Source organism: Rattus norvegicus, chromosome 7, assembly GCF_036323735.1.
Source record: "Rattus norvegicus strain BN/NHsdMcwi chromosome 7, GRCr8, whole genome shotgun sequence".
NCBI lineage: Eukaryota > Metazoa > Chordata > Mammalia > Rodentia > Muridae > Rattus > Rattus norvegicus.
In genome coordinates this window covers 74,500,688-74,519,941 of record NC_086025.1, presented here as the reverse complement: position 1 = coordinate 74,519,941, position 19,254 = coordinate 74,500,688, and the positions used below count along the sequence as shown (strand labels likewise).

The 19,254-nt window shown below is 40.3% G+C and overlaps 1 protein-coding gene and 1 pseudogene across 5 annotated transcripts in view; one reads left to right on the top strand and one right to left on the bottom strand.

Moving 5' to 3' along the window:
* Positions 1-19,254, bottom strand: part of Oxr1 (oxidation resistance 1) — a 436,879-nt gene that overhangs the window by 330,546 nt on the left and 87,079 nt on the right. The window lies entirely within an intron of this gene.
* Positions 2,549-2,943, top strand: Rpl31-ps4 (ribosomal protein L31, pseudogene 4; annotated as a pseudogene).

Genomic DNA, 19,254 nt, shown 5'->3' with positions numbered 1-19,254 from the left:
TCTGTCAGAGATGATTAAAGATGCTGTAATAGCCTCACTCTCTGACTGGTTATCTGTTTCTATTTCAACTTCACATTCCGTATTTTCAAGTGGCTTTTGTAAAAACAAACAAACAAACAAAAAACAAAAACAAAAACATGTTCCCAGATGTGAATGTTAAAGAAATATTTTTTGAGAAAATTAGCAGCTAGCAAATCAGGGATTTATAAGCAGGAAGAAGAGGTGGCTAGCTAGGCTAGCACATTAGGGATCTACAGTATAATAAGGGTAAGGATAGCCCGCTGAAGGAATGCTGGGATTGCTGTGAGGAACTGTGTGCAGCAGATGCATGGTGTCTGCCCTTATACTCTGTGTACCATATTTTCAAGTAGAAAGGAAGAGTTCTCAAAGACATCTTACAGAGAAGAGGTATCGTGACCAACTGAATTGAATAGCCCTTTTGCTTTAGCTTAATTATCCTGATCCTCTGTAAGCAATCAGAACTAAAAACAACTGTCATTCATGGTAGGTTCCTTTTCTCCTCATTTCCCAAAGCAGAACACATTCCTCTACACTCTTATATCTCTATCCCAGGATGATGAATCTGTCCAGTGGCTGAGAGCAACCTTAAGAGACTCATTTGGAGAAAGTATTTCCGAAATACTCATGCTGCATTCTGTAATATCAAAATTGAAGTCTCATGGGAGTAAGAAGTATGTACCTGCCCTTTCTCCCAGGTTTCCTAGGTAACTCAGCCATACATCCAGGCTTAAGAACAATCTAAAATTGAGTCTGGTGACCCATGCCTATAATCCTAGAAATATGAGATCTAAACAGACAGCCATGCGAAGAGAACAGCATGTGAGGAAGACATAGGTCAGGGTAACTGATCCCAAACAACAGCATAACAGAGCAGCAAGGATCTCTCAAATGCTAGGAGAGAGGACCAGAGCAAACCCCTCCACTGTCTTAGTAGGATGAAGTTCTACTCATGTCTTAACCCTGGCTTTCTTGCCTCCAGGCCATAGGAAAACAAATCCTTCCTGCTTAAGTCACTCCATTGCTGGGACAGTGTCACAGAAGTCTTAGCAAACAAGTACAAGGCTCACAAAGACATCTAATTTATAAAGACATGTAAACACCTTAAAGATATGTTTTCTGATGAGATAATATTAACTACTCAAAGGTAATTGTTGACTTTGGTGCAAGGTTAAGGAGAAAAGCTACTCAGTGTGTTTTCTCTCAGTCTTTCATCCCAGCACGTGGGAGAGAGAGGCAGGCATATCTCAGAGATTGAGGTCAGCCTGATTGACATAGTGACTTCCAAGATAGCCCAAGTTATATGGAGTAGGATTATGCTGAAAGGGGGGGGGGCGAAGCACAACAAACAAAAAAACCACATTTTCCTCAATTAAGGGTGGAGGTAGTATAGATTTACAGTAAAGGCATGATCCAATACTAATTCTAAAAAACTTCTCATGTAGACTAAAATTTGTAATGACTTAGAAAATAAGACAATAAAAATGTCCTCAAAGCAACATGTCTGTCAAAACCTAACTTAGCTATTAAAGCAGTTATTAGCACAAAAATCAACGTCACAAAAGTTGGTTAGTAAAAGCCTCTCCCACCCTGGAAAGCTATGACTCATGACTTTTATGATTTATCTTCGGTATTTGTGAATATGTTTATGTGACCAGATAGTGGGGAGATATCCGAGTGAATGAGTGTGCTCCCAGAGTCCAGAGGTGGCAGACTCCACTGGAGCTGGGTGACAGCTGTGAGCCAACCATGGGTGCTGGGAAACAAATTCAGGTTCCCTACAAGGATAGCATGCACTCTTACCTGCTGAGCTATCTCTCCAGCCTGACTCTATATTTTACTAAAAGCATGAAGAGAATGAAGAGGTCTAAAGTAGACTTACACTTTGTAGCTGTGACTAATGGGAAAGATGTGTTCATACCAACTGCCATCCATCAACTATGAGGGAAATTTAGAAATCAATTCTTAGACATGTGAGCTATGAGACTGTCCCCAGGAAAGATTCTTCTGTCCGAGGTGAACAAATGCATCTTATTAGAACAGGAGGATGTTTTTCAAAGCCCAAACAACTTGACATTGCCAGCTTTCTTTTTTTTTTTTTTTACACTGCCAGCTTTCTACCCTAGCTCATGTCCTAAAGTATCAAAATGTGAAACTAGGAACAAGAAATGAAGATGGCAGAGCTTCCTATGTACCGTGATATTACTGGTTACTATGGGGAGCCCAAATCTCCAGGATCTAACGGGCAGGCATGATGGGACTCCCTGTTCTAGTACTTACAAAAGGTTTTAACTACATCTAGGCCTTTAAATAGTTTCCATAAAGACAACAGAAATTAGTATTATATCTATCTTCTTTCACACTTAAGGAAGTAAAGGTTCAAGTTTTAACTTAATGACAAATTCACATCTTCTACTGCTACCTTTCCCTCCTTCTCGTTACGTTTCACTTCTAATTTACTAATATCTGAGAAGCCACTGTCTAAGTGTTCTAATATTAGATTGACAATAAAAGTAATTGATCACCTTTCCAACTTGGGCCCGGCAGAATGGCTCCCGCAAAGAAGGGTGGCGAGAAGAAGAAGGGCCGTTCTGCCATCAACAAGGTGGTGACCCAAGAATACACCATTGACATTCACAAGCGCATCCATGGAGTGGGCTTCAAGAAGTGTGCTCCTCGGGCACTCAAAGAAATTTGGAAATCTGCCATGAAGGAGATGGGGACTCCACATGTGCGCATAGACACCAGGCTCAATAAAGCCATCTGGGCCAAAGGAATAAGGAATGTCCCATACCGCATCCGAGTACATTTGTCCAGAAAGTGTAATGAGGATGAGGATTCACCAAACAAGATCTACACACTGGTAACTTACGTGCCTGTTACACATTCAAAAATCTACAGACGGTCAATGTGGATGAGAACTAACTGCTGAAGGTCAAATAGTTATAGAACTGCCAACAACAACAAAAAAAGTAATTGATCACCCAGTTGATTAACCCAAAAAAGGTACTTGAATGTCACATGACAGGTGCAGTTATATCTATTTTTGGATGTATGCTAATTTAACCTTGATTTCTGGCCCTTAATGTGTACTGGGCTAGCCAATGCTGCAAAATAAGCCACTGGGAGATCTAGAAGGTGCTGTTTTAAATGGATTCTCAACTCCTTAGCCAGCAGCTTAGTACTGATCTGATGTACAGTAGACAAGTGCTGGAGCTTAATGAAACCTATGCAACCTCATTACTTGGGAAATGGCATGCACTTGTAGATGCTCTTATAGGTCTGCTCTGTAGCATGTATCTTCAATAATCCACCTGAAATTAAGTTCTAGTAGACACAATCCTGGACTTAAATTGCTTTTTTTCATTCTTATAATTTTTCTTGAGGTAAAAAACAATTGGAAGTTATTTTGGACTGTACTTATGACCTTTGGTTGTGCCATTTATAGCTAAGAATCTCAGTGATTTCATAGTGTTACTTTTGTAAGGATTTATAAATAAAAGTGAAACAGAGGTAAAAAACGATATTTGTAATCTTAAAGGACTGGAAAATATCTTCAAAGGGATAACTTCCTTTTTATTGAAAATAGATTCTTCTTTCATACCCTATATCACAACCACTCCATCCACCTCGTCCAGCACCTCTCCACCTCTCCTCTCCCCCGGATCCATTCACTTACTCTTTGGAAAAAGAGCAGGCCTCCAACAGTCAAAGGCCAAAGAGGACAAAACAAGATACACTAATACAAGGCTAAAGCCTTCATACACAGATTAGACAAGGCAACTCAATAGGAGGGAGAGAGTCTCAAGAGCAGGCAAAGAGCCAGGGTGGGGGGACCTAGCTCCCACGGATACGATTCCCAAAAACAACCATAACATATGTGCAGAGGACCTGGAACAAATCAGTGCAGGCCCCATGCTTGCTGTTCAGTCTCTTCAAGCCCATATGAGCCCCTCCCATGTGAGCCCTGTTTAGTTGGTGCAGTGGGACATGTTCTGGTGTCTCCATCCCCTCTGACTCCTACAATCTTTCCTCTCCTTGTTTTGTGGGTTCCCCTAGTACCTAAAGGGAAGGAACCAATGGAGACTCGATTCAGACTTTCTGAATAATGTCTATCTTTGGGCCTCTGCGACTGCTCCCATCTACTGCTGGAGGAAGTCTTTCTGATAACAACTGGACAAATAACTGATCTCTGAGTACAGCAAAATATATCATTAGGAATCATTTTTGTTTCTGTTTCTTTTCTTTTTCCTTCTCCTTTCCCTCTTCTTCCTTCTTATTTTGCCAGCTATGTTTTGTTCTACCTTAGGTTTCTGGGCTATTTAGTCTCTGATTTCTGGCTGTACAGACAGTGCAGTGCATGAGCTCCCTCTCATGGCATAGGCCTCAAGTTAACCAAACACTGGTTGGCCAATTCTACAAGTTCTGTGCTACCATTGCCTCAGTACATTTTGCAATCAGGACAGATTGTAGTTGGAGAATTTTGTGGCTGGTTTGGTGTACAGGTATTTCTTTCCACAGCATTTAGATGAATATTTGATTTTTTATTAAGGAGCCAGAAATATACACTGGAAGAAAGAAAGCACCTTCAACAAACAATGCTAGTAAAACCGGATGTCTGAATATTGAAGGATGCAAATAGATCAATATTTATTCTCCTGAACAAGACTCAAGTCCAAAACTAGACACATTGAACCTGATAGAAGAGAAAATGGGAAATAGCTTTGAATGCATTGGCACAAGAGACAACGATCCAAAGAGAACACCCATAGCTAGGCGCTAAAGATCAAAAATTAATAAATAGATACACGTGAAATGGAAAAGCTCCTGTAAGCAAAGGGCACCATCCATCAGAAAAATGGCAGCCTATGGAGCGGGAAAATATTTTTAATCAACTCCAATAGAGGTCTAATATCCAAAATATATAATGAATTCAAGAAACTACATATTAATAACCAAATAATTTGAGCTCAACTGAGGATTCCTCAATTCCACATGGGAAGTAGAAGAAAGCAATTACAGGAGGGGGGACAGAGGGAGGGACCGGGGTGGGAAAGGGGACAGGGAGGGGAAGATGGGAACATGATCAGGTATTGGGTGGGAGAAACAGGACTGAGGGACAATAGAAAGAATGGAAACAGGCAACAGGAGATAGGAGGTGGGGGGACCCTCTCGAATGTACCAGAGACCTCAGAGATAAGACACTCTCAGGACTCAAAGGGAAGAAACTTAGATGAAATGCTATACAGCGGGAGAGGGAACTTGTAGAGCCCACCTCCAGCAGAAAGACAGGGCATCAAATGAGGGATAGGGTTGCCGTCTTACAGTCAAAAACTCTGACTTACAATTGTTTCTATCTGAAAGAACTGCCGGGACAAAAAATGGAGAAGAGCCTGAGGAAAAGAATGTCCAGCAACAGGCCCAAATTGAAATCCAGATCAAGGGGAGGCCCAAGGACCGACACTATTATTGAGGCTATGGGCGCTCACAAAAAGGGACCTATCATGACTGCCCTTTGAAAGACCCAACAAGCAGCTGAAAGAGTCAGATGCAGATATGTGCACCCAACCTATGGACAGAAGCTGCTGAACCCTGTGGTTGAACTACAGAAAAACTGGAAGAAGCTGAGGAGAAGGGTGACGCTGTAGGAGGACCAGCAGTCTCAACCCCCAAGATCTCTCAGACATTGGACCACCAATCAATCAGGCAGCATACACCAGCAGATATGAGGCCCCCAACACCTATACAGCAGAGGACTGCCAGGTCTGTGTTCAGTCAGAGAAGATGCACCTAACCCTCAAGAGACTGGAGGCTCCAGGGAGTTGGGAGGTCTAGTGGGGTGGGGAGTAGAAGGGTGGGGACATCCTCATGGAGATGGGGAGAGAAGGTACGTATGGGATGTGGAAGAGTCAGAGGGTAGACTGTATGGGGGATAAAATATTGACTGTAAAAAAATGATTAAATAAAATATAATGGGTACCTATCTAAACAGAGAATTCTCAATAGAGGAAGTGCAAATAGCTGAGGAATGCTTACAGAAATGTTCAATATTCTTAGTCATCAGGGAATGACTAAGATCAGTAACACATTTGTGGTGGGGGTACGAACTTGCAAAATCTTGTAAAAATCAATATAGCTTTCCTCAGAATATTGGAAATTGATCCATGCAAAGACCCAGCTATTCCATTCTTGGGAACATACCCAAGGGACCCTCTATCCTACCACAAGGACACTTACTCAACTATGTTCATTGTGGCTTTATCCATAATAGGCAGAAAATGAAAACAAACTAGATGTCCCTCAATTGAAAACTAGATATAGAAAATGTGGTACATTTACATAATGGAGGATTACTCAGATGTTTAAAAAATGATATCATGAAATTTTCAGACATATGAATACAACTAGAAAAAAAATCAGGCTAAGTGAGTTAACCAAGACTCTGAAAGACAAATAAGATACAAATTCACTTATAAGTGGATATTAGCTATTAAGTAAATGAAAACGAAGCTATAAGCCATAGACCCAAAGAGGCTATGTTGAAGGGAGGGTTCTGGGGGGGGGAGCAGAGATCTGTTTGGGAGAGGGAAATAGAAGAGAATCTGTGGTGGACTAGAGGTAGGTGGGGCCTGGAGCAGAAGGGATATGGGGATCAGGCATAAGGGACAAGGAGGAAGAAATGTGGGGGAGACATGGCTGGAACTGGGGAAGATCTGGGTGACGGTGTGGAATTTAATGCAGCGGAAACTTCCTAGAATCTCCGAGTGTGACTCCAGTGTGAAGAGTCTGAACTGGCCACCTCCGTAGCCAGGCAAACTCCCAGTGTTGGGACTGTGTTGTATTCAGTTGAGTTAGCCAAGGAGGTTTCATGGAGATCCCTAAACAACCCAGGCTGATGCTAAGACAGTTTTCTCACTGAAAACTGACAGTGGGGCCCCATGGCTGAAGACAGCTTCCACACAACTCACTGAATGCAGGGGGGTCAAGCTGCTGTGGGCTGGGAGCCTTCACCCCTATGTTCAAATGAATAATACTTTTACTAGACTTAAGAGACCATTCCCGTGGGCCTCTACCTAATGTCATCCTGTAAATGTAGTTCTGTCTAGATGGCAAGAATGTGTCCTAGTTTCCTGTGGAATTCCCAGAAGTGTTGGGACATTAAGTGCTCAGTATCTACAGTTTTCAGTAACAAACCACGAGAAAGAATAGGCAGTCTGCTAGCTTCATGCACTATTTATTTTATTTTATTTTTCTTGGATAATTTATGCATTTACATTTCAAGTTTCATATCTTTTCTCCCCTCTCCCATACCCTTTTCCCTTCCCCTGCTTCAATGAGGATGTTCCCCTTCCCACCCGCCCACTCCAACCTAAACGCCCTGGCATTAACTTACGTTGGGGAAACAAGCCTTCACAGGACCAAGGTTTTTCCTCTTATTGATGCTGGAATGTGCTATGCTCTGCTACATATGTGGCTGGAGTCATGGGACCCTCCATGTGTACGGTTGGTGGTTTAGTCCCCAGGAGTTCTGGTGGGGTCTGGTGGCTGCTATTCTTATTCTTCCTATGGTATTGTAAATCCCTTCTGCTCCTTCAGTTTCTCTAACCTTTAACTTTCTCTAACTCCTCCATTGGGGTGCTCTTGTTCAGTCCAATGGTTAGCTGCACCCATCCTCATCTGTATCAGTAGGGCTCTGGCACAGCCTCTCAGGAGATACCCATATCTGGCTCCTGTCAGCAAGCACTTCTTGGCATCAGCATAGTGACTGGGTTTGGTGGCAGCATATGGGATGGATCCCCAGGTGTGGCAGTCTCTGGATGACCTTTTCTTCAGTCCCTGCTCCACTCTTTGTCCTTGTATTTCCTCCCACTAGTATTTTGTTCTCCCTTCTAAGAAGGAATGACACGTCCATATTTTGGTCTTCCTTCTTCTTGGGCTTCATATGGTCTGTGAATTTTTTCTTAGGTATTCCAAGCTTTTGGACTAATATCCACCTATCAGTGAGTGCACACCATGTGTGTTCTTTTGTGACTGGGTTATATCACGGAGGATGATATTTTCTAGTTCTATCAATTTGCATAATAATTTTATGTAGTCATTGTTTTTAATAGCTGAGTAGTACTCCATTGTGCAAATGTACCACATTTTCTGTATCCATTCCTCTGTTGAAGGGCATCTGGGTTCTTTCCAGCTTCTGGCTATTATAAATAAGGCTGCTATGAACATAGTGGAGCACGTGTCCTTGTTATATGTTGGGGCATCTTTTGGGTATATGCCCAGGAGTGGTATAGCTGGGTCCTCAGGTAGTACTATGTCCAATTTTCTGAGGAACGTCCAGACTGATTTCCAGAGAGGTTGGCTTGCAATCCCACCAACAATGCAGGAGAGTCCCTATATCTCCACATCCTCACCAGCATCTACTGTCACCTGAGTTTTTTGATCTTAGCCATTCTGACTGGTGTGAGGTAGTATCTCAGGGTTGTTTTAATTTGCATTTCCCCGATGACTAAGGATGTTGAACATTTCTTTAGGTACTTCTTAGCCATTTGGTACTCCTCAGTTGAGAATTCTTTGTTTAGCTCTGTACTCCATCTTTTAATAGGATTATTTGATTCTCTGGAGTTTAACTTCTTGAGCTCTTTGTATATATTAGATATTAGCCCAATGGACCTAGATCTAATGGTCATTCTAGAGATTGATTTCTGGTTTCCACACGAGCAGCTACTACACCCACTTGCCATCTATTAAGTCCTACATCAAAAGCTAAGGACAACCAATCTCTTGACAATTCTTAACACCCAGAAAACTGAAAACTCTCTATTTTCATAGTAAAAGGAACAGAGCAGACCAGAGAAAGGGCCTCCCCTGGCTTAGAATGAACTACAGATGGATTGCCCTGCTTAGGCCTGACTAGGACGTTCTTTCCTATGTGCCTTGGCAATGTCTGCAGAATTTAACCCATTTTCCAGTCTGCATCCAGTTCACTCTCCGTCCTCTTACAAAGTGCTGTGCCCTAGGACATTTCAACGACCTTATCCTAAAGACCAAGAACTTGGTCTCATCATCTTCCTCCTAGTGTCATTCCAGGAAAGTGAAATAACCTCTGTGTACCTGTTTTCAACATCTGTGACATAGGAAGGAAGTGGAGAATATTGACATGATGCCAGGTATATTCAATTATTAGGGCTAGCACATTTTCCCAGGTTCCAAATGTTCATAGTGCCAACACTTTTTAATTCAAACATACCCTTGGGGTGTGATTCTAATTATATGTCCTTATACACAGACTACATTTCATCATTCTCTCCAATAATCTTATAGTAAAGTTAGATGTGAGCGTCATCCTGACAATATGAGTTCACTGTGGCAGCTGGAAAATGACTTCTTCTCCTTGCTCTGGTTCACAGGCTATAGATACTAAAAGGACCTGTTTGACAGGTATAAGGGCTCAGTGCACCTCAGATTTGTATTGACTTTAAAGAGAAATGAAATCTTGCAGCTGCTATATTCCCATTCTCTCTCACTTTGCAGTTTTATGGGTGATGGGGACATTATCCTAAATGCCTCATAACAGAGTTCTGCTTAAAGACAGCATAACTTGATATGTGGGATTTAAGTGTTTGGGTCCTGTAGGTAGAGTGCATTAACAATATATAATTTGTATGTATTGACATTGAAAATCCAATTACGTTATTGTCTCTCTGACACTTGTGGAGCTGAATTTCAGTCTTGACTACCTTTTCTTTTGGCTCAAAGTGCATACTCAATAAATACTGAACATCTAGTCTTTAAGCAGAAAAATAATGGCTTGTTTCTTTGGTTTTATCAAGCACAATATATATAATACAGGTAGAGTGTGTGTGTGTGTGTGCGTGTGTGTGTGTGTATGTGCATGTGTGTGAATATGTGTGTGTATATGTGTATGTGTGTATATGTGCATGTGTGTATGTGTGTATGTGTGCATGTGTGTATGTGTGTGCAAGTGTATGCATGTGTGTGTGTGTGTTGCATCAATTTCTTCACAGTGCAGTGTTTCATACAGCAGAGGCGCCCATCTGGTTTATAAGCCATGCTTCATCTTAATGTAATTTTGCAGTTACCTAGAGGATGCAACACATGTCATCAATAACATACTTCCTGCTTAATACAACATGGCTTATTAAAGGCGATGAATACAAATTGAGGTGTACAGACATGAATGATGTTGACTATGTGAAATGCACGGAAATTTTACATAGAGAAATTTGAGAATGCTTTTCATGTTGTAGCCTAATTACAATACTGATCAACAGTCCCCTTGCCTCATCACATGAACAACTCATGGGATGGCAGCTGACTTTATAAACCATTTACTATTAACAATGTGAAAACACAATTCCCATTAAGGCAGACACTTTAAAAAGAAATAAACAAACTCTCCAAAATTATGGGCACCAGTGTTTCTCTATAGTCACATCTTTAAGACATGATTCCATCTTCTCCCATATAAACCTGGTACTTTCTCTCTATGGTTGCCATGTATAAACAAACACAAAGAGAGGGACATCAGCTGGGAGGGGTTCAGACTATTTTCTGCCCCACACATAAGAGAGAAATTTATCCTGTGTTACCTCTCAAACAAGGCAGTGATAATCCAACTTCCAGGGTAGTACTATGCTACCATATATCTAACTTAGAACACAGCACAGAAAACACTTTTCCAGTCGCCCTAAACCCCCAGCCCTCCCCCCCAAAAAAACCCAAAAAATGTCTATAGTTCTCAGTCTTGAACAGTACAATTCCAAAGACGCTGGATGCCTTTGTTCCTCATGTAGAGTCGGGTGATGAGGTCAGAGTGTATCACTCATGATGGCTCACAGGGTAACTAACACTCACTCAGGGTGGCTCACAGGAAGACTGAGGCCAAGATCTTAGCAAGAGGAAGCATAGTGCTCCTAAGAGCTGGGACTGGGACCAGCCACATTGCAGTTCTCGATTAAAGGTACAGCGGTACATGAATGACTCCATGATCCAGAAGGAAGAATGACTAGAAATTCTATTTGGGGGCTGTATGCCTGATTGAGGAAAATGACATTATTTAATTAAAATATTTCAAAACTCAGAACACTATAACTTTTAAAAAATATCCTTGAACATGATTTAGTAAGCAAAGGAAATTCATCTTCAGCTAATCTAAAGATCTATAAAAAAAATCTGGAGAGAACCTATTATTCATTTTTAATTGTGGTTTTGAAATAAGGAAAAAGTATCTAAGAGAACTGACTTGACCAAGAACACAGCCAGTTACCAACAAGGTCAGGCTCAGCAATAGGTCTATGGATTCAGTGTATGAGTAAAAAGCCTGATTTCTTTTGATACATTGAAATCATTTCAAAAGTAAAGCATCATCCATGAACCACAGATGTGAAGAGAGAAGCATTTAAGAGAAGCCCACCATGTGGAAAGAGATGCCCATACTGTTCATTAAATTTGCTTCATCTAAAAGATGAAAGCTGTTACCTGCTTCCCATACCTACATGCCATGTGCTATTGTAGCAGGACTGCAGGCATATGTAACAGACATACTGCATTGTAACTGGTATTTAGTGAAAGTTAATTAAAATCTTTCCTCAAACTGCAGAACGTCATTTAAAAATACAACAGTGCAATGTATCATTCTACAATAAGGAAGATTGGCCAGGCTGGCCTCCGTGAGTTTGAACAGAGATCTGCCTGCTTCTGCCTCCTAAGTACTGGGGTTAAATGTGTGTGCTATCACCACCTGGCTAAGGAAGATTTCTTATCCATGGAATCAGTGTATATTTGATCAAAGCTTCAGGCAAGAGAATTATAAAAAGGCACGTGATAAGATCAGAAACCTCATTCAAAACAGCAGATCCATATAATAATCAATAATAAAGTTACGACATTTTGTGGACATGTCTAATGATGGTTGAGGGTCATCAATAGGTGGTTTGTATCTTTGGAGACCTATGGAGATCCTGTCCCCATTGCCCCTTTATAGTCAGTCTCCTGTTCCTGCTCCACAAACATCATCTCCATTGACTCTAGCATGTTCCTTTCCCACCCACTTCTCTCTTCCCTCTTGCTCATTCCAACAATAGAGCCCAGGCCAGAGTGAGCATTCCAAACTGCCCCACTGGTGGAGGAGGCCATTACATTTCTAGTGCTGTCATTCTAGAGTAAACATCGCTGGTGTCATCAGTAGCCAATTCCTAACCTAGACATTTAATCATTAACACTTAGCTCTCAGCTTGTGTGGGACCTCACTGGCATTTCATTATGCACCCTTTCCTTTAAAACTTTACAATGACTTTCTCCAACACGTTCAGGAAATAAAAAAGACAAACAAACTTCTAAATTAAATATGCCACATATACAATTGGTGTTCGGTTGAGTTAATAAAGACCATTGTTACACCATCTGCTATCAGAAAAAATAAATCATGCTTTTTAGCCTGTGCTTAATGTCTCCATTTTCAAGAATAATATTGGATACTTCAAACCTTTAGCCAAAAGCATTATTGTGAAAACACATTTCTAATGCATATTAACATCTAAAATGTAGAAATAACTTGTAAAGTTCAACAATGAATAAAAATCTATCTGAAACATAAATATCAACATCATGTCTTGGCATTCACCACCAAGCAAACAAAAAGTTACTCAGCATCCTTAATGATCAGGGCACACAAACCAAAGCTATCGTAAGATACTATTCAGATGCTCTAGGATTAACTTTGTAAAGATAAACAAAGGGACTATGTTAATCCAGAAGAAGAAGAAGAAGAAGAAGAAGAAGAAGAAGAAGAGGAGGAGGAGGAGGAGGAGGAGGAGGAGGAGGAGGAGGAGGAGGAACAGGAGCAGGAGGAAGAAGAAGAAGAAGAGGAAGAGGAAGAAGAGGAGGAGGAGGAGGAAGAAGAAGAAGAAGAGGAAGAGGAAGAAGAGGAGGAGGAGGAGGAGGAGGAGGAAGAAGAAGAAGAAGAAGAAGAAGAAGAAGAAGAAGAAGAAGAAGAAGAAGAAGAAGAAGAAGAAGAAGAAGAAGAAGAAGAAGAAGAAGAAGAAGAAGAGAAGAAGAGGAGGAGGAGGAGGAGGAGGAGGAAGAAGAAGAAGAAGAAGAAGAAGAAGAAGAAGAAGAAGAAGAAGAAGAAGAAGAAGAAGAAGAAGAAGAAGAAGAAGAAGAAGAAGAAGAGGAAGAAGAGGAGGAGGAGGAGGAAGAAGAAGAAGAAGAGGAAGAGGAAGAAGAAGAAGAGGAGGAGGAGGAGGAGGAGGAGGAGGAGGAAGAAGAAGAAGAAGAAGAAGAAGAAGAAGAAGAAGAAGAGGAAGAAGAAGAAGAAGAGGAAGAAGAAGAAGAGAACAACAACAACAACAACAACAACAACAACAAGACATAAATCCACATTACGAGAGCTACCAGTGATGTAAAATGGACTCCAAGTAAGAACTCCCAATAATGCAGCTATTTTGAACAAAAAGAAAACTAAGTTACTTGGAAACTAAACACAGAGTTATATTGTTACCTAGCAATCCCCATTGCAAGCCCAAGAGAAATGAAAAGATTGATCAGGGGAAAACATGCATGAAGGTTTACAGAAGAATTATTCATTCTATCCAAATGTGGAAACCACTCGATCCCACCAATTGATGAATAGATAAATGAAGCACCATGTCTATTCAATGGAAGCCTGTCTTTGAAAAGAATGGACTTCTTATATGTGAAACAACATGGATTAGCCAAAAAAGCTCAGGCTAAATGAAAGAATCTAGGAATAAAACTTCATCTATTATATGACTTAATTTAATGTGAAATGGCCAGAAAAAGCCCAGAGATATGTTAGACCAAAGGCTCAGATTAGTTAGTTAGGACTGTGTGAAAAAAAGGAAATGTATTTGACTAAGAACTGGGTAGTGGAGCAAGAGAGATAGCTCAGGGCTTAGGAGCACTGGCTGTGCTTGCAGAAGATCTGAGCTCCATTCCCAGCTCCCAGTTAGCAGCTCACAACCATCTGCAACTCCAGTTCTAGCTCTTATGACCTCTTACGGCGTCCTGCCAGCACTAAAAATGCATGTGGTATACAGATACACATGTAGTCAAAACACCCTCGTGCATATATAATAAATGTTTAATAGGGAATTTAAAAGACTAGTATAAGGAAGAGAACTTCTTTTGGTGATAACAGAAATATTTTACAATTCACTTCGGTCATGGATGAAAAATGTGAATATACTGAAAGCTTACATTCTTGTAATAGGTGGGATTCATGGACGGCCTGTGAGGTGCACTTCAACAAAACTGTTATTTTAAAATTTACATGAGAACAAGAGTGGGCAGAAATATCCTCTAGTGGAACACATTTCCCAGTTAGAGCTTTAAATACCAGAAAAACCACTCATTTTTAAAACAAGTTTACTGCAAAAGATGGTCCAAGTTCTCAGCGATTAGGTGCCAAAATTATCAGGAGAAGAGAAGATGGTCTTATACGGCACCAGCACTCTCTTCCTGTCAGAAACTTAGAAAATCGGCTGAAACCGTTAGTTAATATTATTGCAAGGATCTTCCGCATATCAATTATGCCCAAAGTCATTATTTTTGGCAGTCGTGCTATAAATCCTGACTCAAGAGAGATAATTTGGTACCATCTGTTCTCAAACTTGAACATTCATCAGAATCACCTGGAGGCTTGACAGAATACAGATTGCTGGATGCCTCTTTCAGAATTCCCAGTGCAAGCAGGATTGCAAAGCTGACACTAATTCAGCTGGCCCAAGGACTGGACTTCCTAGAACTTCACATGGGTGTTTACTAATCTACTTAGTTTTCTCACGGACATATTTATGGACAATCTTCCCTGGTTGGTTCAAATACAATTGTAATGAAAAGCCAAGCCTGTCACATGTGTCCCACGATACCTTAGATTTCCTAAGCAATTGCTTGATAGGAAGGAAAACTACTGTACAAGACAGGATGAGTAGTCTATTGTGTATACTGACTGTTGTTTGAGAGATACAAGTGTTAGGCTACTGTAGAAGTAGAGTTGGAAGGTCACAAAAAAGTGGGGTATTAGTGAATTAGAATGATACCAGGGAACTAGAAAAGATCAATAGAGACTAGCTCCTCAATTGTAGAGGGGGACAATGATGTTAGAACCCCTGGTGTATTTTCACATCCTACCTACCATCCAGGTCTTGAACTACATTCTGTTCTGTGCGTCCCAGTGATAAGGCAGCTCAGAGCGCAGGAGCCTTGACATATCCATGCTGTGGTTTCCAAAGTCCAAAGAGCTTCACTGTGTGGGCAAGATGCCCTCGTGTTTTCCAGCCGTCTCCTGTAATAACCTGTCTTTATTTAAGCCAGTTTGAGTGTATAAGTTTCCTTTCAATTCTGATTGACTGTTTTATAAGAAAATCCGTACATGATAGTAGGATGCTCAGCCCTAACAAGACAATTCTTTACATAGATATGGGCCCATTGTGGATTCCTAGCTGAGGATTCATAACCAGACGCTCTAACTGAAGGGAGGCATGATCCAAAGAGTGGACAGAACAGTCAGCCTATGTTTGGGCTCCCCTGTTGCTGTGCTTTGTAAGCACAAACAAGCTAAGGACACTGGTGGGAAGAGGGAGGACATCTAAAAGCATACAACTGAGAAGGAAGGAAAGGAAATGCATTAAATAAAGTGAAAAAGCATGAAATAGACAGTTTTGGTCTAATGAGTTTAGCTACTGAATTAATACCATCAGCAGGAAAGAAAAAAAATAACAATATAATTTGGAAACCAGATCACTATAACACTCTCTGAAATATTTATACTGAAGATTAATATATACATAGTAGCCACTTGATAAATGTTTTGCACATGAATTATTCTACTAAAATGCTTTAAGTACTAAAGTTAGGTGGTACATTGTTCAAACAACTGCTTCTAAAATTTGTGGCAGTAATTCACCTTTCTTTGTAATATATTCCACCAAATTCACGCTCTATACAATGTAATTTGGAATTGACTTCCTTAGGCATAGAATATACAATTGTAAGCAATATTAACGAGAAGTAATTGGAGTTACAGATGTGGAGCTAGGGCAGGGGCGATCCCGAGAAGAGCTCAGAAGCAGAAAGCATAGCCCATGGAGTTCAAGGTTCAAAGGAAGGCTGTTCAGAAATGGCTGAATTACCATCATTATGATTGGTGGATGAGGTAAGATTTGAGAAATTAGTTCTTCTATGTTAGTGTTTCCCACTGACCTCTGATAGGAAAGCCTAAAATTGGAGGGGACTATTTTTGCTTTTATTCATTAGACACAATAATACTAATAAATCATTTCCTAAAATAATGCTTTTAACAACAAAAAGGCAGAAAAAGGACATCACTGTAGGAAAAAAAATTAGCAACACGAGCCTACCATTACATTCATTTTCCAATTCTGGAATAGGGCAAGTCAATGACTTGTCCATTAGCTCAGACTTGGTCACTAATATCACACATGAGCGTTGGAAACAGAGGCATTCACATCTTCAAAATGTTCCACGATGTTAGGGAAACGCCTTGTCAACCTCAAGCAATAATTTATATGTGTTTGCCTTATCTTCCTGACTATCTCAAATAATGCATGGCTTTAGCTCACCCTGTGAAAACATAGTTACAAACTTCCTTCGTGAGCAGTGTCAAATGCATGATACGGTAGTACAGACCAAGCTTCGAGCAGCCAAATCGCCTCACCTTCTGCTAAATGTGTTTTCGTGCCAAGAATCTTCAACCCATGCTATGTATTCATGCTGTGTTGCATGTGGCTGCCTGGGAATCAGACCTAGGGCTTTGGCCATTTGTTAATGCAAGACACCTGTTGAACTGGTGTGCCAGGATTAAATAGGATGACCCCATCTGTCTTAAAGGGATCTGATTTCTTCTAGATTTTAAATGAGACAGCAAGTATCATAGCTCTCCTCACATATGTGTTGGGAGCAGCTGCTGCTCAATGCTTGACTTTAATTGATAACGTTTATAACTTGTCAAATATGGCAAACACCTCCTATGCCTGCCTTTCCTTCAAGTGTTAATAACTGAATTGGGAAAAGTACAGAAGTGCGTCAAGCAAATTCTTCCTTCAGACTTACTTTCTATTATTCATTACCAGAGCACCTAGGAGGAACAAATATAATGAAAGTTTTTACAAAGCGATTGAATACATTGATGCATTTTAAACTTTACATAGTAACATCATTATAGTCATTTTGAGTATAGAACTGGATTTGAGTAAAATCATTAAAAGGCACATTATGGGTTGGAGAAGATCATCATATTTTCTATGAGCCCAATTCTATACAAATTCTGTTTCTGGATATAAAAATACCTCAGGGAGATGTCTAAATAAAAATGCACTCAGGGAGATCACTTAATTTGAATTTGAGTCTCTTTTGTCAAATTCATGAAAGCACTTTGTATTAGTAATCTAAAACCAAAGTGGGGGTTAACTTAATCTAATTTTTAAAGTCTACGCGGCAGAACTGACTTTTGATTACAGCAAGAGTCTACCAAAGGAGAAGGCATAAGGCTGAAAACTCATCTGGAACAGTGGTGTCCACCCTCCATGGAATCTGCTGATCAAAAGATATGGCAGGATTTTAGCTCTCAGCTCACAGCAAAAACAGGGGGTCCTGGTGTACATTGCTGGCGGAAACTCAAGGCCCAGTGGAGATTATTGGACTGAGCAACTTCTGAGATCACATCAGCACTGAAGTAGCTAAAGTAATATATTTCATCTGAAAGGATGAAGGGAAGACACTTGTACTTATCATAGTCTCAACTCACCAAGAAAAATTTATGCAGCCGGAATATCAATGTCAGCATTTAACTTTCCAAATTCTGGCAAATTAGGACGCATTCAATGCTTCAAACCTAGTTTTAAAACTGATATTCCTTAATGCATAGAACTAACATTGACAAATTGAGCGGTATGGTGCTATGAATTAACTTTGACTCTAAATGGTGAATCTGTCTAAACTACTATTAGAAAAGCATTAATGCTCTTCAGTAAAGGAAATGTAATTATTTGAAGTAAAAGAAACAATTCATAAATGTTAATTCTGACTACAAGCAGGAACAGGAAAGAAGCAGCTATGTTTGTCTGGAGATGCTCACGAGACATCAAATGAAAAGTACAACACACTGGTCCAAGCAGCAGTCCCCCTTCCATGGCAGGTTCAGGCACACGGCGAGTAAAAGAGGATTCAGGTAGGGTGGATGTGTCTGCTCTTATACATTCATTTTACCCAACGAAGTTCTGTTGAAGATTTTCTTTTTCAATGCACTGTTTCTAGCAAGCCCCTGGGCAAGCTTGCTGCAGACACCCATGAGACATTTCTTCTGTGATCAGAATCATAAAACAGTGACATCATTACTTTGGAATGGGGCCAATTTGTACTAATTCCCAATACATCAAAGATCCCAGACCCTTTGGTTTTATTTTCTAAATGAGGGATGCGCACAAGCGCAGTGAACATCTAGGCAGGGGGAGGTGAAGGTCATGACTGTTTCTAACTTTTGGTTTGCTGGATAAGGACGCTAATAAATCCCAAATTCCACCTTTAAGTGCCATAAGCAAGGCATATTTAACACAAAAAGTAGAGTTATAATCTCCCCTTAAGAAGTGGCACCTTGTGGTTTTATGCCACTGTTTTCTCCTGAACGTGGTAGCCCTGGCTGTATATTCTATTATACATCTTCAATAAATTCACACCCACATTAAACAACCAGTGGTCATAACACAATACATTATTTCAACATTTCTGTGTATATATTGGGATTAACTTTAAAGTTCTTTGGAGAGAAGGGATTACAATAAGCTGCAAATGCAAGCTGAACAGCAAAAACTGTCTTGACTTCTGCAATTTACATTTACATGTCTACTATAAAAGTTATTGATGCAAGCATTATGGTTTGTAGATGAAATATCCTTTATATTATGCCTCTAATTATTCAGATGGGTATAGATATATTGTCAAGTGTTTTTAAGTTGACAATAATGAAAAACAGGCTATATATATCCTTACAAGGGATTTTCATTATTTCATTATTTATGTCATCGTTATAGCTTGTTAAGTATATTTTCTGAGTGTTTATGTTGAAGGCACAATATAATTATCTTCATAAACTCCAGACATCAGGCAAGTCCTTTAGATTTGTAAGTGACATCATGTCATGGCTGCTTTAGACTCTTGCCAGTACTGGCTTACCCTGGA